The sequence below is a fragment of the Sus scrofa genome, chromosome 1, assembly GCF_000003025.6.
Source record: "Sus scrofa isolate TJ Tabasco breed Duroc chromosome 1, Sscrofa11.1, whole genome shotgun sequence".
NCBI classification, from domain to species: domain Eukaryota; kingdom Metazoa; phylum Chordata; class Mammalia; order Artiodactyla; family Suidae; genus Sus; species Sus scrofa.
Genome location: NC_010443.5, coordinates 273,163,854 through 273,190,281, shown reverse-complemented (window position 1 = coordinate 273,190,281; position 26,428 = coordinate 273,163,854). Strand labels below are relative to the sequence as shown.

Sequence of the window (26,428 nt, the reverse complement as noted above, 5' to 3'; positions counted from 1 at the left end):
CCAGGCAGCTGAAACGGAGGCTGGGGAAAGGGGGTGCCCCCTCTGAGCGGCCATCAGCTGCCCCTTCTGACAGCTCATGGTCTTCCAAGGCTGGAAGTGTCCCTTGGGATCAGCTTGGCCAGCCTGTCTCTGCTCTAAGTGATGGCCAGCCGTGTCTGGAGATGGCAAACTCAGCTGCTCCTGAAGGTTCTCAGAAAGGAAGTCAGAAAGGCTCTCAGCCATTATTCTCACTTCCTGCAGAAACTTCATGCCCGAGCACTTCCCTCCTCTGCCTCTCTACAGGACAGCACTCAGGTCAGGAGCAGCAGCTGGGGGAGTTCCCGTCATGGCTCAGCTGTTAATGAATCCAACTAGGATCCATAAGGACACAGGTTCGATCCCTGGCCTCGCTCAGTGGGTTAAGGATCCGGTATTGCCATGAGTTGTGGTGTAGGTCACAGATGCGGCTCAGATCCCACATTGCTGTGGCTGTGGTGTAGGCCGGCAGCTACAGCTCTGATTCAACCGCTAGCCTAGGAACTTCCATAAGCTGCAGATGCAGCCCTAAAAAGACAAAAATAAATAAATAAATAAATAAATAAAAGAAGAGGCAGAAGCAGCTGGATAAATATTCTTTGCACCCAAGAACTTAATTGACTCCAACTGAACTTATATGTATGTGACCTTGTGCTGAGTGGCTGTGATGAGAAGGCTGAGTCCCCACAGCCTCTGGCTCAATGCGTGTGTATTGAGTACACACATCGGCGGAGCCCCAGAGAGACACAGAGGCCGGTCAGACATTGGTCCCGCGCCCTGCAGGCTTCCCACACTTGCCCCCGAGAATCATGCGGCCATAGAGGTCCCATCTTTATTGCATCGGGCTGATCTTACGAAAGCCCCACTTGCTCTCAGTGGAAAACGAACCTTTGTAAATTGCCACGCCGTGCTGGGATTTTTTTCAAGCCACTTGGCCATCTGTTGGATTTGAGCTGCATCCATGAAGCGCCACATTATGGAAAGACTCTGGTGCTGGGGACAGTGTAGCTGCCGTAGACTGAAGTTGCCACGCAACTGAAAAGGGGATTGTAGTGGAAGGCAAGCCAGTGGGGTGGCGCCACACCGTTCCTCCCACCCCCAGGCCTGCTTTTGGCCAACGTGAAAGAACTGTGTGTAGCTCAACTCCTTCCTCTCATGCACAGGAGAGACTGCTATTTAAAGAAAGCTGGTGGTGAATTGTTGCTATAAAGCCAGACCAGCAACTCCCCCTTCCCCCCACTTTTATTTTTGGAAATGGGGTTTCTGCTTAAAAATCAAACCATGTTTGGGTCATACAAGAACACTTAGGGTTAGGGTTAGGGTGGGTGGTAACCTTGGGGCATCTTTATCCAAATGCAGGCCATTCAGTGCAGCCACCTCCTTGCTGGTTGTGTGGCCACTTCACCCCTGCACAGTGAGTCTAAGCTGTGGGGAATATCCAGTCTGATTTAAATAAATCAAACAGGCTCAGGCGACATCATCGCATGAACCCTGAGCCCCCCTCTCTGCACAGAAGAGGCAAGGAACCCGAGCTTCACAAGGTCAAGAGCACCAGCCCCACCCAGCTCCAGGGGTCTACAGCTGCCCAGACCCGCAGCCACGAAATCCTGCAGAGCGTGAATGAAAGGCAGACATGGGAAGAAGTGGAAAAGCCGGGAAGCTGGTTGGTAAAGAGGGTTTGGCAGTGAAGTTCCTTTTAAAATTCTTGGCACACATTTGCTAGGATCCAAGAAATCTTGAAAAAAACAAAAAAAAAAACAAAAAACGTAGCTCTGTTGTCATAATGAGGATTTTGACTGGAAATGCAGATTTAAAGGATTCCTAAGCTGACACTTGGGGCGTCGATTGGCTGGCTGGTTTACGTCTCTCTCCTGGCTTTCTCCCACCCTCTCTCTCTCCCTGACTCCTTATATGGAAGTTCTATTAATGTTTCCATCTTTCTTCCCAGTTTGGGGCCAACGTGGAAAATCTGGAAGGAGTGTGTTAAGAGCACGGGCTTGAGAAGTGGTCCAGCTCAACTCGAGCCGGCTGCTCTTAAGCCCAAAGTCTTCAGCTGCAAGCCCAGGGTAACCAGAGCGTCTATCTCATCAGATGCTGAGAGGACTAAATGACACCGTACAGGACAAGGGCTTAGCCTTGTGTCTGCAACATATTAAGCACATAATGAGTGATGTTTATCATGAGATAAGTGCCTGGTGGAAGCAGGTACTACGCACAGTTAATTCATGAATCAAACACAGCCACTTGTCCCCTAGGAAATGAGGCAAGTGACACTTAATTATCCTGCTTGCAAGGGACAGAGAGGCAGGGACAGGCACCAGCTCTTCCCACTAGTTAAGAAGAATGAAGCGCTTGACTGGTTTGTTACAAGGAAATTCTCCAGGGTCAAAATGGGTTGAACAGCTCTGGGAAATTGGGCAGTGACCCTTGCCAGGGGACCTGGCAGGAGAAGCAGCAGCGTGCACATTTGCAGTCTGTCTGGTTTGTAAGTACGCAACTCTCGGCGCTGAGCATGGTCTGAGCAATCATTTACCCTCTGTCCTTAGCCCATCTGTGTGGTGGGAACCGACTCCCAACAGGTCGCTGTACCCCTTCTGTCTGTTGTCAGTATTCTCATCACTAAAATGGGCATGAAGTAACCAGTGCTTCCTACCAGGTTTAGTCTCTTAGAAAGAAATTAGGGTTCAGTTAAGCAAACATCTGTACAGTGCTTCTACTGTGTCTAATGTAAAGCCTTGTAAATTTCAGATCTTTCTCAGCTCAGGGTCCCCCGTGGCTGCAGCCTCTTCTTGAGTGTCTGAAGGGACAGAGGTCACTTGCGCCTCTTGCAGCACTCATTTCAGGTGGAAGGACCTTCTGTCAGAAAGTTCTGCCGGGTACCCAGCCCAACCCTGCCTCTCTTTAACCTCTGGCCCTTGGTCCTACCTCTGGGCTTTGAGGTCCCAAGGAAGAGGTCAACCCCTTTCCCCAGTGGATGCCCTAAGAGGTCCAAAGGCCATGACCATGCCTCCCAGAACCAGCAGTGCCCTCTTCCCTCACTTGCTCCAGGGCTGCAATCCAAGAGAACTGACAAGATCACGATAAACGCAAGTGTTTACAGAGCGCTCACTGTGTGCCAGGCCCCTAGACGTCGCTGAGTTTCATTCTCAGACCAACCTCACAGGCATTGCTATCAGGCCCATTCTGAAGATGGAGAACCCAGAGACTCCCTGAGTAAGGGACTTGTCCAAGGTCGCACCGTTAGTAAACAGCAGCTTCGCCCTGACTCCAAATCCCAACCAACGCTGTGGAAACGGGGAGCGCCAGGAAAGCAGGCGAAGAGCCACTGGAGCCCCGCACGGTGCGGGGCGGGGCTGGGGTCGCCCCCAGGCCTCGGCCCCGAGCGGACGAGCCGTCAGCACCAGGGACAGCTCCCGGACCGCTCCCCGCAGCCCCCGACGGCGGCGCGCGCCGAGCCGGCGGCGCGCTCTCCGCCGGGTTCGGGCGCGCGCCCTCCCCGCCTGCGCGCGCCCCGCGCCCGGGACTGGGCTGGAGCCGCGCGCGTGCCGGGAGCCGGGAGCCGCCAGCCTGGGCTTCCGTCCGGAGCCGCGGCGCAGCGGCGCGGGCAGGGGGCCCCCGCCAGGGCACGCAGTCGCCTTCCGCGGGCCTCCGGGTCCTCTCCGGCGCCCTCCTTGCCGCTGGGCCCCAACAGGCGCCGCAACTGTGGCCTGAGCCTGAGCAGCCGCTGCGAGCTGCGCCTGGCCTGGGACGGACACCGGACCGCCCCGTCACGTGCGCTCAAGTCCTCGGCCGGCCCGGGGCAGCGCGCTTCCCATGGTTCAAGGTAAGGGCCGAGCGGGCGCGCGGGTCACAGGGCGTGGGGACAGAGGATGCCGGCGGGGAACCCCGGCTCAGTGCCCACCTTGTCTGGAACCCCTACTGCAACCTTCCTCTGGCTGCCTGGCTGCCAGATCCCTGTCCCACGCAGCTGTTGGGGCTGGTGACACCCGTCTGATCTCCAGCAGCCCTCAAAGTACGTCTCTGTCGAGGAGGCTGCGGACAGAGACGGAGGTGGGCAGCGAGAGCCTGAGGGAGAAGCAGGGGCACCCCTGTGCCAAGGGGTGCCTCCTTTCTCTCCCTACCTGGGAAGGAGGGATATTGCAGAGGGAAAGTTTCCAAGAGGGGTCTGGCCCCCATTCTCTCTGCTACCAGGGACCGAGACCTTTCTTAAGCGAAATTTGCCGTCTGCAAGACACCACGCTGGAATGGGCCCTGTGTTTTCTCCCCTTCAATTCGCCCAGCACCCAGGAGAAAGGGGGTATTGGCCCTGTTTGACTGAGGAGGAAACTGAGGCTCAGGGAAGTTTAGTCACTTGCCCAAGGTCACACAGCCAGGAAGTGGCAGAGCTGGCCTCAGACAAACCAGCCTCTGCCCCCTGCCACCCCCCTCCCACTCACCTTTGTCTAAAATCTCGGCTTGAGGGGGGGAGGAGGGAGGATCACGTGGACGTGAATAATCCTGCCAGGGTGCAGCCCCCTGCAGCTCTAAGCCTAGAAGCTTGACGGTCAAGTTCCCTGACCCTGCTCGAGGGTGGAGGGGTGTCCCGGAGGCCATCGCCCTAGCATGCCCCCTTGCACGCTCCCCAGAAAGCTGGCTTTGGAAAGCAGGAAGGGGCAACCCGCCAGGCTTCCTCCAAGGTTCCCCTCCACCCAGGCCAGACTCTTGGGGGGCCTCAAGGAGCAATGAGAACTTGCAACCCCCCTCCCCAAAGTTTCGGCTTGCCAGGAAAGCACACACGTCCGTCTTCCCACCCTCTTACCTAGGCAGATGGGTGCAAGCACCTGGGGGAGAGGCTGTTTAATCCTATGTGCACTGAATCTGAGATTTCTAAAGAGCTTGGGGGGGGGGGGCTGGAAACTTGTGAAAACCCCGTCTCCCTCCTGACACTGGGGCTCCGGCCATGTGGGGTTTTCTTCATTCATTCTTTTATTTAGCAGTGGTTTGTTAAGCACCTGCATGATGTGAAAAGGACAGACAGGGTGATCCTTGAGCCCGGGGTCCTGCTGCGTTCCGGTCTCCTATTGACTGCATTTCCAGGGGGGATGACTGGCCCGATTCACTTGGAAAGCCTGGCCATGGCCTCCCGAAAGGTTGGGGGTCTGGGAAGGACCCTCAGGTTCTCCCAGACTCAGTGCCCCCAGGATGCTTGAGGCTGGCGGAGGGGGGGGCCTCTGGGGAGCCTTGCTGGCCCTTCAGGAGCAAGCCGATGCTCTACTCTGGGCGCTGACACGTGGAAGGGTCGCCGCTTCTCCACCTTTGCCTCTCCTTTGGGGGGTGGGGAGAACCCCCACCCCGGGGCCCCCCCTCCAGCCCCTGAGGCTTTGCATCCCCAGACACGCATTGTTTTTGCCTGCGCGACTGTCAAACATGAAAAAAGGGCCCTCGGGGAAAAGGTAGGCACAGCGGGAGGAGCAAGGACTCATCTGCCAGCTCTGTGCATCTTCCTGGGTGACCTCGGACAAGTCACTGTCCCTCTCTAGACCTCGGTTTCCCATCTGCGAAATGATGGGTTGAGTCCCGTCGTGTCCCCGTGGCCCACCGCAGCTCTGCTTGTCTAAGCCCCGTATGGAGCGGGTAAGGCTGGGGGAACCACGATCCTGGGGAGGTTCGGAGGGATTTTGAAATCTCAGGGCTGACCTAGGCCCAAGCCCCCAATCCCACCAACCCCCCTAGTACCCCAGTCTTGCGTGTTTAAGGGCTGGTGCTAAGTCGCTGACTCCTGGTGCAGGTTCTGGGGGAGCCCCACGGCCCGGCCGGCCTGGAGGCTACGCAGCACTGGGACCCACTCTGGCAGAGAGGCCCCTGGGCTCCTGCCAGGTGGGCCTGTTCTATGAAGTGATGGCAGCGGGATGCGTGAGGAATAATTACAGCGCTCAGGAGGGGCGAGGGGGCCGGCAGAGCTGTCCAGAGATTTATTACATCTCAGTAAATTACCTCTGGCCCCCGGCTGGCCGGGCAGGTGGCAGCCGACCCTTGTCCTGTGCGCTGTGCAGCTCCCAGCCCTGCCACTCTCTCCAAAGTAGCAAGTCTATGTTTGTGCATCAGTAAAAAGGCATTTGCGGGGCAGAGAGCGTGGATTCCCAGCTTCCGTGGGGCAGATCACTCAGCCACCTTGTGTGCAAAAAGGGGGATGCTTCTGCTTTCCCCACGGGCCTTTGGGGGGCAAGCGAGACCCCGGCCCTGGCCTTGGCACCCAGCATCCGTTCCCGGGTGTGCTCCACCGAGGCCACGGCTGCTGGGCTTCTCGGACCTGCTCTACTGCTTTTCTCAGCCTTGCCTTTCCTTGCAGCGCCTCCATCCCTTTGGACTTGCTCCAGAGGGGATTTGACAAGGCCGGCCTCCTCGGCTTTTGCCAGCTTCTTTCTTTCCACCGTGGAGCAGAGAGGCGCCTGGGTACGGGCGTGCTTGTTCCTCTTTGCAAAGCTCTTTGTTCCCTTTGGACGCGGGTCCCCTCCCGAACAAACAGGATGGACTTGGAGAGCCCTCCCCCAGGCCTTGGCCCCTCCCCATTGCTGGGGGCTTCCCGAGGATGGAGGGCCCTGCAAGGGGCAAGCTGAGTGGATGGACCAGCTTGTCCTGGGGTGGGCGGGGGTGGTAGCAAGAGCCCCAAACTCAGACTGAGGCTTGGCTTCCAAGCCTGGGGGTACCGCTTCCTGGCTGTGGGACCCTGGTCCTGGGCCTTGAAGTGGGCACCGCGGCCCTTACTTCCCTGGTGGCCTTGGAGGGGGGTTAAGAAAACAATCCTCATGACAGCCCCGGCACCTTGGATGTGGGGAGCCAAGGGGGGTCAGATCAGGCAAGCCCGGCTCTGTGGGCGGGCTCTCTCCAAGGCCCACCAGAGCCACAGGCAGCGAGAGCCTGGGAGGACCATGGCCAGATCTGGCCTTTCGAGAATGTTTTCAGGCTGTGGTGTGGGAGATACCTTGGAGAGGGTGAGGCTGGAGGCAGGGAGGCCTGAGAGGAGACCATTGCATCCAGCCGGATGGGAGACAGCGGAGGCTCAGCAGGGAGAGCAAGAAGTGGGCAGATGCCAGGCTCGGCTTTCCTGAGTAGCAGAGGTGGGAGTGGGCTGCACCAGTTGGGGGCCCAGGTGGAGGCTGGTTGGGGGCCTGGGCAGTGGCCCCAGAACAAGCCAGGCTCCCGGAGCTCCAGCCTCACCTGACGCATCCTCCGACCACTGAAGACAAGTTGGCAGTATAGCCGGGTGGATAAGAGCACAGCCTTTGGGGCTGACCCGAGCTATGTTTGTGTCCTAGCTGTGTGTCCTTAGGGAGGTTACTCAGCCTCTCTGGACCTCAGGTTCTTCATTCTTAAAATGACAAGAATAACACCTACCTCACTGGTTGTTCCAGCTGAGCGGGGAGGCAAGTCCAGGCACTGCTGAGCTCTAACCTCTCTTCCGGGTCAGGTCGACCCTGGGGCAGCCTCCATGGTGCCCGCTTCCCGGCTCAGCCACAGGCTGGCCTCGGGACTGGCTGGCCTGGGTCTGCCCCAGACAAGCAGCAGGGCACTGCCCCTTATCACTAGGTACCCCTCACGGGGACCACACTGGCTCCCTGACCACTATTTGCACCTCAGTTCTCCTGACCAAGTGCACCGATTCTGCACACAACAGCAGGGGCAGAGGTGGCCCCTCGGGACGCTGCCAGAGCTGGTCCTGTCTGGCGGCTGGGCCTGTGCTCAGGCCCCAGTTCCCTGGAGAACATCTTCTCTCTCGTTATCATTATTGGCTGTGTTTAATTGCACATCCATGCAAACCTCACCCTGGAGCAGTGGTCCTGCACAGGCCAGCAGCATCCACATCCCTGGGGGCGTAATGCAGATTCTCAGGCCCCCTCCTGACCGGCTTCAGAAGCACCCTGGGGGGCTCCCTGGTGGCACAGCAGGTTAAGGATCCGGCGTTGTTGCTGCTGTGGTGTGGGTGTGATCCCTGTCCTGGGAACTGTCACATGCTGCCGGCGCACGGCCAAAAACACCAAAACAAAACAAAGCAAAACTAAAAGAAAAAAATCCTCCCTAGGTAATTCTCGCGCTCAGGGACATTTGAGACACACTGTTCTCGAAAACACCTTGACCCTGCACCAAAGTAAGAAGAGGGCTCTACCCGCAGAAAAGGGACTATCTCCATGCTGCTCACATTTTTAATTAATAGATATTCGTTTTACTCTACATTAAGGGGTTTTTATAAAACACAATGAATGCGTGCTTGCTGTAAAAGAATAACCAACCAGAGTTCCCGTCGCGGCTCAGCAGTAATGAAGCCAGTGAGCATCCATGAGGACGCAGGTTCAATCCCTGGCCGTGCTCAGTGGGTTAAAGGATCCAGCATTGCCATGAGCTGCAGTGTAGGTCAGATTCAGCTCGGATCTGGTGTTGCTGTGGCTGTGGTGTAGGCTGGCAGCAAAAAGAATAATCAAGCCATCCAGCTCTGCTTGTTTGTCACAGGGAAGCGCCCCAGCTCCCGGCTGCGGCCCAGCCCGGTATTAGCTCTGGGTCATCCACTGTGGCCACACCGCGTGCCACTCAGGGCTTGTCTCTGTGTCTCGTCCCTTGTCCTTTTTTCAGCCAAGGTGGAGCATCCTTCCCCGCCAGCACCTCATTTCCCCAGACCCGAGTTAGTAAACAGGTGTGCCGGTCACCCCAGTTTTCATCTGTGTTGTGTAGTGTTTAAAATTTGTTCAGCAGCCTGACCCCCACGGGATCTCATGGCTGGGGGCGGGGGTGGCAGCGGAGGGACAGACGGTTGTGAATAGAACAAAATCGCAGGGCAAGGGCAGTGCTGGGTAGATTGTAACTGGGGTGTGAGCTGGCAGGTGTCCCAGATTCAGAGGAAGGTACCCCATGGGCCGGAGCAGTCAGGGGCGGCTTCCTGGAGGTGGAAGCGAAGCCCTGAAGGGTGAGGAAGGAGCAGGGGGCAGGGGTGGGGGAGAGCTGGGGCATTTCTGCCACCATGGGGATGCAGGGTGACGTTGGCTGGTATCAGCAGCCCAGGGAAGATGCCCGACTCCCCCTGCCACGCCCCCGCCCAGGCTGGAAGAGAGCTGCTGGACCACTCCCGGAGCTCACGTTGGCTTTGAGTGGTCAGACCTGCGCTGTGATGGAAGGTGGTGTCCCCAATGTGGCCTCTGGTCTCTTTGCCAGGCTTAAAAAGGCTCCCCCCCCGCCCCCTGCGCTGGGAGGATTTTGCTGCCGAGCAGTGAGAGACCCCCTGCAAAGCCTCGCCCCTGCCTCTTGGCCCTGCTGAGCCAGATCGGCTTGTTGTTGCTATTGAAGCATCGCCTAGTATCAGCGGGACGACCTTGCCAAGCATGTGAGGGGCGGCCGAGGGGGCTGCGGGGGTGGAGGCTGCGTTTGACCCCTGCGGTGGGACGGGAAGCTTGGGGAGCTCACCAGTTCATCCGTAACACTGCTGAGGGCCTCTCCCGGACCTTGGAAAGGCGCTCAGCACACCTTGTCTTCCCCTTGGCTTCGACAGAAGGCCCCCTCCCTCCGTACATTCCAGGGCTTTCCAAGACCAAATGAAAATGCTCATTTTTTCTGACCCAGACACCGTTTCGCCACAGGGGTTCTCCCTCCCCACCGGCCACTGCCCCAGAGCCCAGCAGAGCCGCTGGCTTAGGGAAGGACCCACGTTTAGAGTCCTGAGTCCTTTCCAGCCAGGGTCCCCCCTCAAAATGTTGGAGAACCTGCAGGGGCTTTGAGAGGGCTGATCCCGGCATGGGAGCATCCAATTCTGATTCGAAGGAAGACACTGAAAAATGTCTCAACGTTGCGCCAGAAAAGCAGCCGCCATCTCTTTTGTCACCGTGTGAGCTTCTGGTATTTACCTGTGTTGAGGGTTTGTTTGGTTAAAACACTCATTATGCAAAAGGCTCCTGGCTCAGTGCGAACCCATTTACAGAATTAAAAATACAGTCAGCTTCAATCTTACCTTCGCGGAACTTCCCACACGAGAGTTCCCTCTAATCACCAAACAGATTTCCAGTTCCAAAAAATATTTTGTTTTAAGACACGGTGTCTTGAATAATCGCTTTGGCAATGGTGTTTATCACCCCTGGGCTGTGGCTTGGTTTTTGTCGTCTGTCCTTTTCTTCTGGGGATTATCCACATCGGAGACCCGGGCTGGGGCGGGGGGGTGGCGCGGAGGCGTGGGGAGAGGAGGAGGGCGTCGGGGAGGTGGACAGGGGGCTGGCGGGGCTGCAGATGCAGCAGAAGGTCCTGAGCAGGCGAAAGGGTGAGGACAGGCAGCTCAGCCCCACCCCCGGCACCGTGACCTCAGGCTCAGGATTAAACCTCTCTCTCCGTGCCCTAGTTTCGGTACAAACAAGGATGGGTGCGCTCCCCTCACAGGGCGGTGGTGGGAATGCTTCGTGCCCCTTGGAAGAGCCCGCACACCCATGACAAAGGCAGCCTGGTGCTAGATGCTGGGGTCTCTGGGCATGGCGGGGAGGGGCTGTGGGCTGGCACTCGTGCTGGACTCAGGGTCCCCGCTTCAAAGCCATCTGCCTTGTGGCTACATCCCAGAGCCCTAGTAGGGTCCAGGGGACCCTGCGGGGAACAGACCCCGTCAGCCCCCACCCTCATCCTATGGTTTGCTTCTCTCTCCCCTGCGGTGCTTACTCCCCATTCTGGAACACTCGAGACCCGTCACCGCCACCCCCCCGGCAGGAGGGCCCCCTGTCTCCTTGCCTCCCAGCTTGAAAGACCCTTCCTGGAGGGTATAGGTCCCAGCTTCTTCCACATCTGCCCTTCGAGAAAGCACCCCTGCACTCGCACCACGTCTCGGGGAGGTCAGGCCCAGGACAGGCCCTCTGCCTCATTAGCACTCAGCTCTGTGGCTTGTCATCCCCCCCACCCCCGCCACCCCCGCTGGCTTCCCTCTGCCCCTGGCCTGGGAGCCAGTCGAGGATGGGGCATCTGTTGGTCTGGCTCATCCCTGAGCCCAGACCTGGCTCAGGGCCGCATGCGGGTCCGGGCGCTTGTAGATTTTTGCCGGGTGGCCGGATGCTTGCGTGTTGTTCTGAGGCCCGTGAGGCCCGTCTCTTCCGCCGGGGAGGCTGGGTGGCCCCTGCCCGACCTCTTCCTGGACGGAGACACCCCCTAGTTCAAGCTGCAGAAGGCATCTGTTTTCCCGTTCGGGTCTCCCTTCCAAACCTGTTCAGGGAAAGAGCGGCTCGGAGTTGGCCAGAGACGGGGAGCCAGCCAGCATGGCAGGAGCGCGGCCCGAGCCAGGGTCCGGGCGTCCGCAGGGCCTGGTCCCCCGCGGCTGCGGGAATCTCCTCGTCAGACAGGACGGTCGGTGGTCCCGGGGCAGGCGACCTCCCCTGGGGGGCCTCGGCTCTTGGCCAGGCCTCGGGGGTTAATGCTGCCTTTCTTCACTGACAACGGCTAAGGGTTTAGAAAAAAAAATCGTTTAATCTGCAAGACGGGCCCTTTCGACAACACGCCCACATTCACCTAAAAATGGCTGAGCCCGATTTTTTTTCTGAAGGAAAATTGATGTAAGCAGATGGCTTCGGGCAGGGTCTTTGCTGAAGCCTGGACCCCCAAAGGCTGCCCAGGGCAGCTGCGTGGCCCCCAGAAGTTTACCAGGGAGTGGCCGAGTCCGCCTGGCCGAGGGGCTGGAGGTGTGGGAGGAGGGCTGGACGCAGGTTTGCAGCCCCGGTGCCTGCAGGCCCAGCAGGGGGTCGAGCCCCGCAAACTGTCCGATGAATGAAGAGGCGGTGAGTGGATGCGGGGTGAGGAATGGACCAGGGGGCCGCCGCTGCCCTTGGGGACCCCTGTCCCCAGGATGACAGTGTGCGGGCTCCTCCTGGCTCGTTCTTGGAGAGGACCTGAGGTGACCGCAGGGAGGAGGGAAAAGCTTGACGTGTGGCCAAGAGGCAGAGAAGGTTCTGCCCTCCCGAGTTCCCGAGGGAGACCAGTCTTCTGAGCGCTGCGGTTGGCGCTCTTGGGTGAATTGGGATGTCAGGAAGAAAGCAGGTCCCTTGCTGTTCACTGAGCAGCTGACTGGGTCAGGTAACAAAGTCCCTTCTGAATCTAAGAGAAAAGGTTTTGCGGGGGGGAGAGGGGGGTTCGGATTCTAAGCATCTGTCAGTCGGATGCTCTGATTTTCCCGACTCGAGGACATGGATGCTTAGATTCTGCGAGTCCCTGGTTCCACCCTCTTCCACTGACCTCGCCGCCCCCTCCAGCTCCATGGGTTCCCTCACTGCATGCCCCCCCTCACCCCCATCCCCCACCTTCATCTGGCCTCACCCCCCGCTGTGGACCCTCCCACAGGGCAGAAGCTGGGTCTGCTTTGAATGAGCCACACTGATCTCAGACAAAGGCAGGGGTCCTGGGGGAGAGAGGACTGTTCCCTGGTAGGTACCAGGTCCTCTGGGGGCATCTGAACTTAAAGGCATGTCCAGACAGGGTGGTGCTAGCAGAGCCCCCCCCCCCAACCCACGGTCCAGCCAGTGTCTTTGAAACAAACAGGCGGCTTGATTCACCTTTGCCCCCGATCACCTGCTCTCTAGCCACCATTAGCACCACACACAGACACACAGACACACAGACACACACACGCCTTTACACACACACATGACCCCACATACATATATACACACATGCATACGCACATAGACACACAGACACACGAGAACACACAGACACATGCGTATACACAGACAGGTACACACACACACACACACACACACACACACACACACACACACAGCTCCGGGGCAAGGGCCGGCCCTGGCCCCTCCACCTGCCCTGGGCTGCCTCCAGCCAGGGCGGGAATTTCAGGGCCACCCAGCCTGTGCTGGGTGGGGTGTGCTGGGAGTTTTCAAGTTAACCAGCAGCCTGGGTGTTCGTTTCGAGGCCAGCTGTTTCCTGGGTGATCCCGGGCCCTGGTCCGCAGCGGCCGTCCTCCTCACGCACAGAGCTGCAGGTGCCCGGAAGATGCTGTGCCTGGAGACTCGGCCTACACGGTAGAGAGCCACACAGGGTTATTCTAATCAGGCCTGAAATCAGTGTTGGGGGCCAGGGGGCGGGCAGCGGCGCTCTGCTGCTCCCTGCCTCCCTTCCTCCGGTCCAGCAGCCAGGCGCCCAGTTCTTGGGCGGAAATTGTGGAGGTGCCCTCATCTGCTGGGTTAAAAGGAGTCCCACCTTCTCACCTCCGTGCACCCAGCTTACAGCTGTCTCCATGGAAACCGCTGTAACCCTGTGAACAGCGAACATTTATTTTTTTTGCGGTTTGTTGTTTTTAAAAAACATTATACGTTCTTTTGTCCTTTCACCCTCCTGGGGGGTTGAGTGGTGAATACCAAGCGCAGGGGTTTTGTACGGAACGTGCCTCTCCCCCTCCTCCTGTGTTCACTTGGCAGGGCCTGGGTCCAAGACATTGGGGTCCCCGGTGGGGAGGGCCCCTTAGGGTCCACAGCCTCCTCCACCTGGGCCTCCCTCAAGACAAGCCAGATTCCACCTAGTCCCCCACGAGAGGAGAGCTTCCCACAACTGCTCAGGTAGGACCATGGGAACCCAAGCCCAATGAGAAAATAAGACTTCTCCATCATGGGTACCCTAGCAAGGAGCTGAGCTGTGGACCCCACCCTCCAGGAATTCATAGCCGGGAAGAAGGGACAGGCCCTAATACTCTTTTTATTTCACCTTAATTACAGAGAGGTTTTTGGTTTGGGGGGGTTGTTTTTCTTTGTTTGTTTTGGTTTTCGTTTTTTACGGGAAGAACATTCTAGGTTGATGTGCTTTCAGGATTTTAAAAACGCTGCCCACTGTCTCCTGGCTTTCATTGCCGCCCGTGCAAGTCAGCTGTCATTCTTTGTTCCTCTCCAGGGCATGTGCTTTTTTTCCTCTAAGATTCTCTCCTTACCCCTGGTTTTAAGGAATTTGATTGTAATGTTCCTGGGTGTTGTTTTCTTCATACGTTGTGTTTGTGTTTCCTTGAGCGTTTGGCTCTGTAAGCCCATACGTTTTCACCCACTCGGGAAATGTTTCACCCAGGACATCGTCTCATAATTTTCCTGCATCCCCCTGCCTTTGTGGGCTCCAGTTCCACATGTATCGGGTCACTTAAGGTTTCTCGCCTCTCCCCAAAGCACTGTTCGCTTTTCTGTTTAGTCTTGGATTTCTGTGTGTTCACTCTGGGTCGTTTCTGTGGCTGTCTTTCGGTTCACCTGTCTTTGCATCTGCAATCTCTCATTTTACGTGACCCCCCCTCTGGTGCATTTTTCATCTCATACCTGCTTTTATCTCTGGAAGTTTGGTTTTGTTCTTTTTAACCTCTTCTATGTTTGTATTTAATGTGTCCCATTTTCTCTCTAGTGTTTGGAACATGTGGGTGACAGTTATAATTATTTTAATGTCCTTGTCTCCTAATTCTATCATCTGTGCCTTTTCTGGGTTAGTTTCAATGGCTTTTTCTCTTCGTAGTGGATTGCATTTGTTTGCATCTTTGCATGCCAAGTAATTTTTTTTACTGGATGCCATTGTGAGTCTTACCTTGTTGGGTGCTAGACCTCTCTACGTACGAGTGAGCTTTATTCTGGGATGTGGTTGCTACTTGTAAAGTTTCTTTTGAGCCCTACCTGTTATGTTTTGGGAGGCAAGACCAGGCACATGTAGCCAAAACCCTTCTAAGTGCTGTACCTAGTGCTCCAGGAATTATGGCATTTTCCTTGCTGATGGGAACAGGAACCATTCACAGACTGTGTGGGCTTTGAGTGTAATTCCCTAGAATTCTTTCAAACTGTTCTTTCTCTGACCTCAGGGAGTTTCACTCACAGACGTGTGCTGATCAGTACTCAGCCAACGACTCAAGGGGACCCTCTGCGGAGATTCATAGGTCTTTCTGTACAGCTCCCCTCTCTAGGACCCTTCCCTGCAACCCCTGGCCACGTAGCATCCTTGGATCCTCCTCGACTCAGGGGGGAGCAGCAGGGCTCACCTGGTTCCCCTGCCCCACAGACTGGAGACTCTCACCAGGCACAGAGCTGGGACAGTCCTGGACTCTCCTCATTCCTTGCCCATCTCTTGAGGATGGTCCTTCCTCATCTGATGTCAGTTTCATAGATTTCATCCTAGATTCTTAATCGTTTTAGGTTGTAGGGTAACGCTGGGCCCTGCTCCTCCATCTTGGCCGGGACTCTGGTTAGCTTATGCTTCTCCTCATGATGTGGGTTCGTGGTCCCAGTTAGGAGAGGCATCCCAGCCCCATTTTGTCAGTGAGCACACGGAGACACCGAGGAGTTAAGTGACCTATGCAGGGTGACCCAGAGCCTGGAGGCACAGGTGGTACTCCACTGCCCTGCCCCTCACAGGCAGGAGCGTCGCTAACTCAGGGGCTCCGGTCACACAGCGGCCAGGACTCATCCTTGTCCCCCTCCCCATCCTGCCTCCACAGTCCTGCTCATGCTCCCTTCCGTCGCCCCCTCCCCTCCCTTTCTCTCTGGCCCCACCCTCTCCTCTCACTGCCCTCGACAGCCTCTGGATGGCCGCTGCCCTCGCCATGCCTACCCATCCACCCCGCAGCCACAGAGGTGTTTTCGAAAAGCAGAACTGGTCCGGTTACTTATCACCCCCTCCCAGGCCTGCCCACTGGGTTCACTTATTCTCTCAACCCTCACCTGAGCGTTACTAGGTGCCTACTGTGGGCTGCCGTTCTGGGCACCAGGATACAGCAAGGAGCAAAACAGATGGAGCCCCTGTCCTCGGGGACTCAAATGTTTGGCGGTGGGGGCGGGGAGAGACAATAAACAGCTGTGTAGTCTGTGAAAGGAGGAAGGCCGGAAGGATGAGCCCAGCCAGGAAAAGGGCAACCATGGCAGGGAAGGGGCTTATTTTGGACATTCGGTCGGAGCCGAGGGCCCGGAACCCCAGATGTTTGAGACCCAGCCTAGGAGAGTTGAGCTCAGCGCCGCATTCCAGAGGATGCGGAAAGCACTGCTGGCCTGTCTGCAGGGAGAGCCGTGGCCCAGACTGGCTGATGACGTGCAAGGAAGACAGACCTCAGCACAGCCTCCATGAAGTCATCTTGTTTTGTTTAAAAAAAAAAAAAAAAAAGGACTTCCCGTTTTGGCGCAGTGGAAACAAATCCGACTAGGAACCATGAGGTTGCAGGTTCAATCCCTGGCCTCGCTCAGTGGGTTAGGGATCTGGCGTTGCTGTGGCTGTGATGTAGGCTGGCGGCAACAGCTTCGATTCGACCCCTAGCCTGGGAACCTCCATATGCCGTGGGTAAGGCCCTAAAAAGACCAAAGACGAAAATAGAGAGAAAAATCAAAATACGAAGAAGAGGAAGCCACAAGGGCTCTGTCAAGGCCACTGGTATCTTCAGGCCAGGCTCCCGGCAGGGTGCGCATCCAGGATGCCCTCAGTCCTCCCCGAAGGCCACGAGGAGGCAGGGACCCTGCTCCTGTTCATCACGGTGTCTGCCACAGGGCACAGTGCTGGCACACTGCCCACACTCCATAGGTGCTCTTGGAAAAGGGGAAGGGGGCTGGGGAGGGAGGAAGGAGGGCTGGGGAGTGACATTAGCGTCGCCTTCTAAAGATGAGGACGCCCATGGCCGGGGCCACCCTGGCCCTAGGAGGAGAGCCTGGATTCACACGCAAGGCTCTCTGACTCCAAGGCAGACCAGGGATGCGAAGGAGAGCCGCACCCACAGGCACGAGCCCAGGCTGCCTGGAGGAGGAGTTATCGGAGCCAAACCTCTTGGGGGCTGCAGTGAAGGTCTCGCAAGAGCACGTATATAACAAACCACAGCTGCCCAGATGAGGGGGTTGAGGATGGCCTGAGCCGGGGGGTGGCATAGGGCATGAATGAGGTGGCCAGTTTCCTGGAGCTTGGCTGCAGCACCCTGCCTGGACTGCTGAGCGGGACGAGCCTGAAATGGGAACCCTGCCCCCTGCCCCTTGCTCCCTGCTGGGCTCCCGCAAGGTGCATCCTGCTGCAGCCTCAATTGTCCCAATTGCAGACATGGGACAATCCCCCGGGGCTCCAAGGAGTCGCGAGGGCTAGAGGGTGACATCTGCATCAGGTCCCAACCCCCCCGGGCCCTGTGAGGACTCACACCACGGGGCCGCTCTGCGCTACCTGCCAGCACCACCTCCACAGGCGTCTGTGTCCCCAACTCAGCGGCCTCAGCGGAGCCACCTGGGCCCCCTAGAGTCTCATGTACCTGTCCTGGGGTGGGCTGGGGTGGGGGGCGATGCTGAAGGGCAGCGGGGGCTCACAGGTGGGCCTTGCCAAAGCACGGCTGGCTGGGCCACTCCCAGGTTTCTGACTTGGTGGGTCTCTGACATAGAGTCCGCAGCTCATCAACTCTCTAGGTGTCTCTGTGGATGCTCTGAGCAAAGAAGCTGCAGGTGATTGTGGGCAGTTGTGGGCGAGGCTGCCAAGTGGAGAGAGAGGTGGGCAGAGGCAGGTCCTGGGGCCAGAGAGGGGGCGTCTGTGCTCTCGTAGGGCATTCCCTCCCCTACGTCCAGCCTTGCTCCTGCTCCGGGCTCTGAAGCCCCGCTCCCTCCCCAAAGCCTGCGCTGGCCTTGCCCCCTGCCCTGAACCTCTGTCTCCCCAGCCCCCTCCAGGTCCTGGAATGGACTCAGCATGATGACTGGCCAACAGCCCCTGGCTGGGCGATTGTCCAACTGCCAGGCACTGCCAGAGAAAGCGGCGTTTCTGAAGAAGCCCCCTGAGCCCCAGCCTGGCCCCAGTTCGGCCCCTCACTGACTGCGTGCCCTTGGGCACATGCTATTATCTCCTTGAGGCTCCATCTTCGCATCCATAAAATGGGATGAATAATTCCCGCCCCCAGGATGATGGTGAGGCTTAAAGGGAGGGACGGACGTGCTCTCGCCAGAGCAGCACCGGTGCAGGCACAGTGCGCCTCCGCTTTCCCGGCCGGTAGCCGGAGGTCCCCAGGGACAGTGGGGTTTGCCCAGGATCGCAGCAGGCAAGGAGCAGAAGCAGATGTGATCACGGGCCCCTGGGCCGCCGCCCCCTCCTCCTTCACTCTTCTCGCACGAGCCATCGCACGGCTCGATCTTCCCCTAAATTCCTCAACGGCTCCACTGGGGTTAGTAGAGGCAAACTATTGCATTTGGGAGTGGATTAGCCATGAGGCCTGCTGTACAGCACAGGGAACTATGTCTCATCACTTATGATGGAAGGTGATGGAGGATAATGTGAAAAAAAATGTATATAAATGTGTGACTGGGTCACTGTGCTGCACAGCAGAAATTGACAGAACATTGTAAATCAACTATAATAAAAACACATTTGGGGGGCATTCCTGTCGTGGCCCAGCGGTTAACGAACCCAACTAGTATCCGTGAGGACGTTGGTTCGATCCCTGGCCTTGCTCAGTGGGTTAAGGATCTGGCGTTGCCGTGAGCCGTGGTGTAGGTCGCAAGACGCGGCTCGGATCCTGCGTTGCTACCGCGGCGAGGCCGGCAGCCGCAGCTCTGATTCGACGCCTAGCCTGGGAACCTCCACATGCCACAAATGCGGCCCTAAAAAGAAAAAAAAAAATTTTTTAAGTGGTTCCAGAGGCCCCCCTTTCCCTCCCCCAGCGCTCAGCTCCCAGGGGCTCTGCTTTGGCCGCTGACTCAGTCCACGAGCATGTAGAGAGCGCCTGTTGTTTACTAGGGCCTGTGTGTCAAGGTGAGGCCGATGGTGGAGGCCGTGGGGCTCCCAGTCCAGAGGGGGAGGAGGCGGCTCCGGATGAGCCTCAGGTGTGGACAGACAGAGGGAGCCGTCTTCCTGCAGAGGAAGGACCCGAAGGAAGCAGCCACCAGAAGGCAGGGGCAGGGGTCCCCCCAAGCCAGGGCACGAGGGGACGTGGGGCGAGGACAGGCCTGAGACCAGCATGTGCATCCGCAGCTCAGACCCTACCTGAAGCAGAGGTGGGCGTCTGGGCAGGTCCAGGGGTGTGGACCTTCCTCAGAGCCAAATGGGAGCCCCTGCCGGTCAGGACTGCTGGAGGGCAGGGGGCGGGCATCCTTTAGGGCAATAGTTCTTCCAGTGAGGGCCGCGGTCCAGCAGATCAGAGACCCCAGGAAGTTGTGAGGTGGGTGTGTTCTCAGCCCACCTGGATCTCTGAGCAGAAACTTCCAGTGGGTCCCAGCCGCCCAGAGCCCCCAGAGGAGCCAGAGTAGCCCAGGTGAGACCTCCAATCTGATGCCCCCCACCCAGGGAGCTGGCCGATGGCTGGGGTGCCAACCCGGCCCAGGCCCCTGCAGGGAGGCAGGCCAGGAATGAGGCAGGACAAGGTGGCAATGCCATGGTGGTTTTGGTGGTTACTGCCCCCGACACACCCCCAGATGGACAGCTCCCTGAGGTTAGGCCCAGGGGTCTCCCCAACCCAGACCGGGACTGCGCTGCTGCCCCTTCGGCACCATGGCCCTCACACGGAGAGGAGTTCTCAAAAGTTGGGGTCAGCACGAGGAGGACAATAGACGTGTCAGAGTGATGGGCAGGCAAGTGGCCAGGACAGGTGGCAGAATGGATGGGAGTGGCTGACCCACTGGGATGCTTTAGTATCTCGGGGAAGGGGGGGGTCACTGCTGTTCCCTCGGGCCTGAGCAGTGGCCAGCGCTCTGTGGACACAGGAAGGACCCCCAGCAGGCAGGCCCACCCATCTTGGACCCATGGTTATGCCTGGCCGGCCTGGAAAGCCTGCTCTCCCTGCTCGGGGCAGCCGTGCTGCTGAGGGATCCGGAGCATAGCCGCACTGGCCTGCAGACTGTCACCTGGAACGGGCGTGTCCCTGCTGAGTCTCTGAGCTGCCACCTGTCCCTCTAGGTCTGGCCCCGTCATAAGGGTTTTGCTAAAAGTTGTTAGGCTTCCGTGGAGCTCAAGGCTGAGCCACAGTGATGGGCAGAGGCCAACTGAGGTCCTGACTGTGCTTCCTCCCTCCTGCCCCGCCACACTGGACACCCTCACTCCACGCCTGATCCCCCGCCTTCGAGGAGAGCCTGTGTGAGCGCCAAGGGAGGAGCAGAGGGTGGAGCCCTGGCCCCGCGCAGGGACATAGTAGGTGCTTCATAAACGGAGCGCTGATGGCCCCAGCAGACCCTGGCCTGGAGCTCCCTCGTGTGGACCTGCCACGATCTGAGCCGGTACCAGGGGCTGCGCCCAGTTCTTGGAAGAGGACATTAAAAAGAAAAAAGAAAAATGTCAAGCAGCAAACAGGGTTTTGCAAACCCGGCTTCTTGCACATGGTTATTTTAAGGGAGAGGAAGTGCCAGCAGCGTTTGCAGCTGAGCTGGGGCTTCCTCGGGGTCTCAAACCCGCCCTCCCGTCCCCACTCCCTGACACGCTGCTGGGAGGGGCACAGACAGCACAGCCCCAGAAAGGCCCTGAGTGGTACATCCCAGCTGCCCTTCGCCAGGAAACATAGGGGGGCAGGCCGTGCGGGAGGTGGGGAGCCACGGGGGCAAAACCCCGTCCCTCGCTTTCCCTATCCGGTGCGGGCTTCCCGCAGGGACCCCAACTCAGTTCAGAGCCGCCTGAGCTTTGGAGTCAGGCCTGTGTCCTTGCGCTGCACTGCCCCCTGGTGGCAGACGACTATAAAAACGTGGCAAAGCAGGTCCTTGCCTTCACCAGGCTTACAGTCTGCCGAGGACAAGGAGACGCCTGCACCCCTGCCCTCCCCGCATGGGCAAGCCAGGGTGGGGCAGAAGTGGGGGGGAGCATACAAGACCCTGACTGCGTGGCGGCCCCAAGTCCAGCCCCTGCTCCCACCCCTAGTCTGTGGTCCGCGTGCCACTCTCTGGCCATTGCCCTGTCGGTGAAACGGAGTCCTGAGGGCCCTGCTCCAGCTCTCGGGGTTAAGGGTGCTGGTGAAGGGGGTTGTGTCCTGCCCGGCCCAGAGGAGCCCTCAGGGCAGGATGGTGTACTTATGCCTGTGGGGAGGCCCTGGGGAGCCATCCAGGGTGACCCGTCCAGCTGTCGGTTCGGGAGGCCCTGCGTGGCAGGAGGGCGGGGCATGAACCCCAGGTCCTGAGCTTCCCAGGCAGCCTCTGGGCTGAAGGTCAGATTTCCCTCCCGTGTTGGGTCACCGGTGTCCATGGCCAGAGGGCCTGCCGGAGTCCCGGGGTGGACCAGGAGCTGCTCCCCAGCCGAGCCTGCTTTTTCCGACCACAGGGAGGCAGACGGCAGAGGTCTGGGGGCTGCTGAGCCCCACGCCCAGCAGCTGGGGCCTCGCCCTCCTCCCACCACCACCATGGGGCCCAGGGAGGCGGTTCAGGGTCTCTGGCCTGTGCCCAGCCCTCACTCTGAGGCAGATATTGGGGTGACCCTGAGCAAGACTCCATCTCTGGGGCCACAGCCTCCCGTACCACCCACCCGGCCCCGTGGAGCCAGGGACACAGCCTTGTGTGACCACACACCCCAGAGCAGCCGAGTTTCACTCCTCTGGGCAAATGGGCAGTAAGCAGAGGCGGGGGCTCCAGGGGGGGACACACTTTGGAGCGGGTTCCAAGGGCCCACCTCAGAAGGGGCTCCCCGGGCCAGGCCTCCCCTGGGATGACCCGGGGCCTCCCGGGCGCTGCCTGCTTCCCCAAGGACCAGGGAGATCCCAGGCAGCCACAGCACAGCTCCCCGATGGAGGCCAGGCTGGGGACAGGAGGGGACAGAAAGGCCACCCTCCCTCTTTCCCCAGGGAGCAGGGAAGCTGAGTGCCCAACCAGCCCAGTGGGGCAAAGCCCCACTCCCTCCAGCCTCCTGGCCGCAGTCCAGGTCCCGGGTCCTCTCCCTTTCTCAGCTCCGGCTGCACCCAGAGCAGGCTGAGCCGGGCCACCAAGACCTGACGTCCGTCCTACCGGGTTTTCCGCACGTTCGGTGGGTTGACTCACTCCTCCAGCCCATTCACCCCTGGGAACCATGAGTGGGTGACCTTGCAATGCTTCTGGGCGCTGCTTCCCACACGGCCTGGGAGCGTGGTGTGTCCACGCCAGGGGGACCCGGAGGGGGGAATTGAGATCGAGGCGTCGGGCGCTGTCGTCCTCTTGGTGTCATCAACCCTGACGCTGCTGAAGAGAGGCCCAGAGAAAGGAGGGACCCGCCACTCCCCGTGGCACCCCCAGATCTGCTGGGCTCCACAGAAGAAATTCCAGTACATTCTTCAGGAGCTCAAGGACCCCCTCAGGTCACTCCTTCACAGCTGGCGCCGAGTCCCTGCTGTGCACCCTGCTCTGGGCTGGACAGCGGGTGCCAAGCAGTGGGCCCCGGGCAGGACCTGCTGTCACCTGGCTGACCCCAAAGGGCTCCTCAGCAGAGCTCTGGGGAGAGCTTCTGGAAGTCTGAGAACCCCAGAGACACAGCCGCTGTGCTCTTTCTAGGGGTCCCTCAGGGGATCCGGGTCGCAAAACCGGCCAGCGTTTCCCGAGCACCAGCAGCCCAGCCCCAGCCCACCTGGCAGCACCAACCCCCTGCTGCAGGCAGCCGCCGGCCTTGGAGCCCAAAGTGGGCATGGGCCCCACCCACTCAGTCCCTGACACCTGGTCGGCCTGGGCGCTCCCAGGACCGGGCTGACCTGGACCGAGGGTGGAGCTTAGAACAGGGTGGGGGTGCGGGGGTCCCTCCAGGTGCTATTGGGGGCTGCCTCTCCGGGCCCCAGGCCCCCACACCGGCACCACCACCGCCCCTGCCCCCACCCCAGCCGGGCTCTGGATAGTATCAGACCAGGCTCTGGATAAGACCAGCCGCCACACTGGAATTTATCTAGTTATATTACCAAACGCAGGAATCTGGGAGCCCGCGGAGCGTGAAATTAGGACCAAATGTGAAGGAGGCCCAGACGGGGCCTCCGCCGCTCCCGCTCGAAGCTGCGGGGGCCCTGGGGCTCTCAGGTAGCAGCCGTGCTCGGGTAACCAGACAGATGTTTGTGGAAGCAGAGTGCACTGGCGCTCCATCCGCGCCCGACACCAGGGTGGGGAACGGCCTGGCGGGAGGGCAGGCCCAGCCCTGCCTGCTGCACCCAGCCTCCGATTCCCCATCGCCACTCGGTTGGAAGGGCTGCGTGTGAAGCAAGCCGATTCCAGGGGCCCCGCTCAGACCCACTGAGGCCTGGGCCTCTGCACGTTTTCCAATGCCCGGTGGGTTTAGAAATGGCTGGACTGGTTGAGCCGGAGGCCCAGCCAGTGTGGAGGGTGCAGGGCTGGGCTTCTCCTTGGCTCCTGAGCGGAGCACTGGGCATCTCAGGTGAAGGCAGCGGACAGAAGCCTTCATTCAGCACCGCTGTGCGCCCTGCACCCCGCGCGGACTGGACGGGGCGGTGGGGGGGGACAAGATGAACCCAGGAGACCACAGAGGCTCAGTCCTGGGTCTTCAAGGCCGGAGCAGGGGAGATGGAGCAAGAGGAAAGAGAAAAATGGGAGAGACTGAAACGAAGAGCCTGACACGTGGTCCAGATGGCAGCCACGTGGGGGTCTTCTGCCAGGGGAGGGGCTGGTGGGGGGAGGCAGGTGGGCCGGCGCCTGGCTCTGCTGCCAGGTGCTTCCTGACCCCCCCCCCGACACACACGCTTGGTCCTCACGCCGCAGGAGACAACTGCAACTAGTAAAGCAGTAGCTGCCCCGCAGACGTGGGGCTATCAGAAGGGGCTGATGCCTGCCCAGCCCATCCCCCACAGACCCTGGGCGGGGCGCCCAGAGGGGCCCCATCCCACAGCCTGTCTCTGGAAGAGTCAGGGGTGGGGACAGGGAAGCAAAGCTGTTTATAAAGCTTTAAACCCTTTTATGGTCCCAGGGGGCAGATTAACAATTCAGCGCAGTCTTCCATGGCCAGATTGTCTTGGCTGGCAATGGGGCAGCGGAGGCTTCGGGGAGCTGGAGAAGGGAGCTTCCCCCAGGCTGTCCCTGTGCCTGCCGGCACCTCTCTGCCTCCCGCCTCTTCTCCCCACAGCCCTCCCTGTCCGCTCCCAGCCCAGCCTGTCAGTTGGCCCTCCTTCCAGGACGGCTCAGAGCCCTCTCCTCCAGGAAGCCCCCTGTGGTTCCTCCCATGCAGTGCCGCCCCCTGAGCCCCACTGCCTGACATTGTTCTCCAGGGGACGTGGGTCAGCCCGATCTCCCTCCAAACTCCCAGGAGAGCGGGCATCAGCGTGTTCGCAGCCCTTCCCCGCTCTGTCCCCGTGGGGACGCCATCTGATGTGTTGCTCGGACCAGTAGCCGGCACTTTTTGACATTCGTGATTCTGAAGCTTTGTCATGCATCTCAGTTGTCTGGACCCGTCACAGGCAAGGCTGGTGAAAGAAACAAATTTAGACCCTTCAAGCCCAGAGCTGGCAGGAATTGGTTTTCTAAATCCTAGCATACCCATGTCACAGAGAGGGAAACTGAGGCCCAGAAAGCGGCCATGACCCAGGGTTACCAGCAAGTGTATGGCAGGACCCCCCCCACGCACCTGCCCGTCCTCACAGGCAGGACAAGGGCCCCTTGAGTTTGTCACCGTGGTGTCCAGCTGGGCAGGGTCCCCAGGCACGGAAGGGTCTGAAGAGTGACAGGTTGGCGAGGGCAGCAAGGGATGGGACTTGCAAGGGGCCTCTGGCTGCTGTCCTTGCTGTTCCTGAGGTCTTGAATCCCCCCGCCCCCCGCCTCTGACTGCTTCAGCCTCTCCCACGCACCGCACCCCCAGCGCTGGCACTTCAGGGTTCTGCGGGGTGCTTCACTACGTCCAGGAGGGCTTCTTGGAGGGGAAGCTCTGTTCTGGGCACTGATGGCCGGGTAACCTCTGGAGAGGCAGAGGGAAGGGCACAGTGAGAGCAGAGGGGTGGCTGGAGGGCGGTGGTGAGCGACAGATACATGGCACTCTCAGGGGCAGTTCGGAATTAACCGTGGACTGGTGTCAGGCTGGGGCGCAAGCAGAGCTGCCAGCGGTGTGTGTGTCTGCTGGCCGGGCCTGGCCCTGGGACCGGCGCCCGGTGCGGGCGTTGCCGCCCCTCGGCGTGCATGTATCTGCACGGTGTGAGGTGCAGCCGCTCCAGCTGGATGGGCCAAGGGTGTTGGAGCCACGGCTGCTGACAGCCCTGGGCGCCTGGCCTGTGCCTGCACCCTTCCCATCACGCCGCCAGGCTGCCTGCCGCTGGGGTCCCCCCCGCCACCCCGAGCCAGGCAGAGCCAGGGGCCATCTGCATCTCAGAGCGGGGAGGGGGCTCTGGGACTCTGCGAAGGATCTAGACCCAGAGAGGGAAACAAATATTAACAACAGCCATGGAAGCACAGCACACCTGCTGTCTGGTGGGGAACTCCGCCTCCTCCCATTTTCCAGAGGAGGAAACGGAGGCAGAGAGAAACAGAGGCGTTTGAAGGCCCATTTTCACAGCTAACGGGAGACAGAGCCTGGCTGGCTCTCAGGGGTCTAATGGGATGTGTCGGGGCGGGGGGGCATCGAGTTTAATTTCTGCATGTCTTCCTTGGCCTTGCCCAGGCTTCGTGATTTCTTTCACTGATGAGTAAGACGGCGATGATGTTTTGGGGTGCAAACGGCAGACACACACTGCAGGTGACATGCTCACAGGAGTCACTCTGTGGATCTCAGGGAGGGAGTTGCGATGCTGTAAACTTGGACCGCGGCCTGGCTTTCCCTGGGCCCCTGTGTCCTTCCTCTCGTCCCCCTGGACCGGCCCGTCTGGCGCCACACACGTGCCACCCTGGCTGCAGCCTGTGCTCCCACGGCTCCACCCAAGGTCAAGGGAGAGCAGGGACCGGCCAGTGTCCACGTCCCACCTGCACTTCCTGGGAGAAGAGAAGAGCGCTGGCCCAGCTGGGGGGCCCTCCCTCCCGACCTCAGTAAGCTGTGGCCAGAGGGGCAGCAGCAGGGGGCACAAACCAGTGCAAACCAGCTACTCCAGACCAGTAGCTTGGGGCCAGGGCGGCAACCCCCCAAAACCTGTCATCCTGTTGCCGTGTCCTCAGAAAGATGCCGCAGGCTGTGCGGCTTCACACAATGAGACCTGGGGCTCCGCCGGGGGCGGGGGACGTGGGGGCACATCTCGCCCTGGAACAGGATGGTCACAGCAGATCTGGCCTGGTACGGACCCCAAAACCACTGGTGCACGTGGCCTCTCCTGGCCTCAGGTGGCTCGTCTCCCGAAGTGGGGGAGACACTCTGTGGTTAGCGTGGGGTCTCAGAGAGGGGGTCGGGGGGGCCAGGACAGGATGGGAGGGGCTGCCCAGGAGGCCCAGGACTCCCCGGGACAGGCAGTGGCCCACACACGGCTTTTGACTGCGACAGGCCCATTAGCAGGAATGATACACGTGGACCAGTGGCCCTGACGCTGTAGCTGGATCACCAGAGTGACCTGGCCTTCTCTGAACCTTGGTCTCATCATCTGCAAATTTGGGGTCCCCGTGCCTGCTCTGCCCTCCCACGG

The 26,428-nt window shown here is 59.5% G+C and overlaps 1 protein-coding gene across 1 annotated transcript in view; it reads left to right on the top strand.

Moving 5' to 3' along the window:
• Positions 3,526 to 26,428, top strand: part of FAM163B (family with sequence similarity 163 member B) — a 30,008-nt gene continuing 7,105 nt past the window's right edge. Inside the window, exon 1 of the mRNA XM_003353703.4 lies at positions 3,526 to 3,838. The gene's annotated coding sequence lies outside the window, so the exon portion shown is untranslated. The remainder of the gene's footprint in view (positions 3,839 to 26,428) is intronic.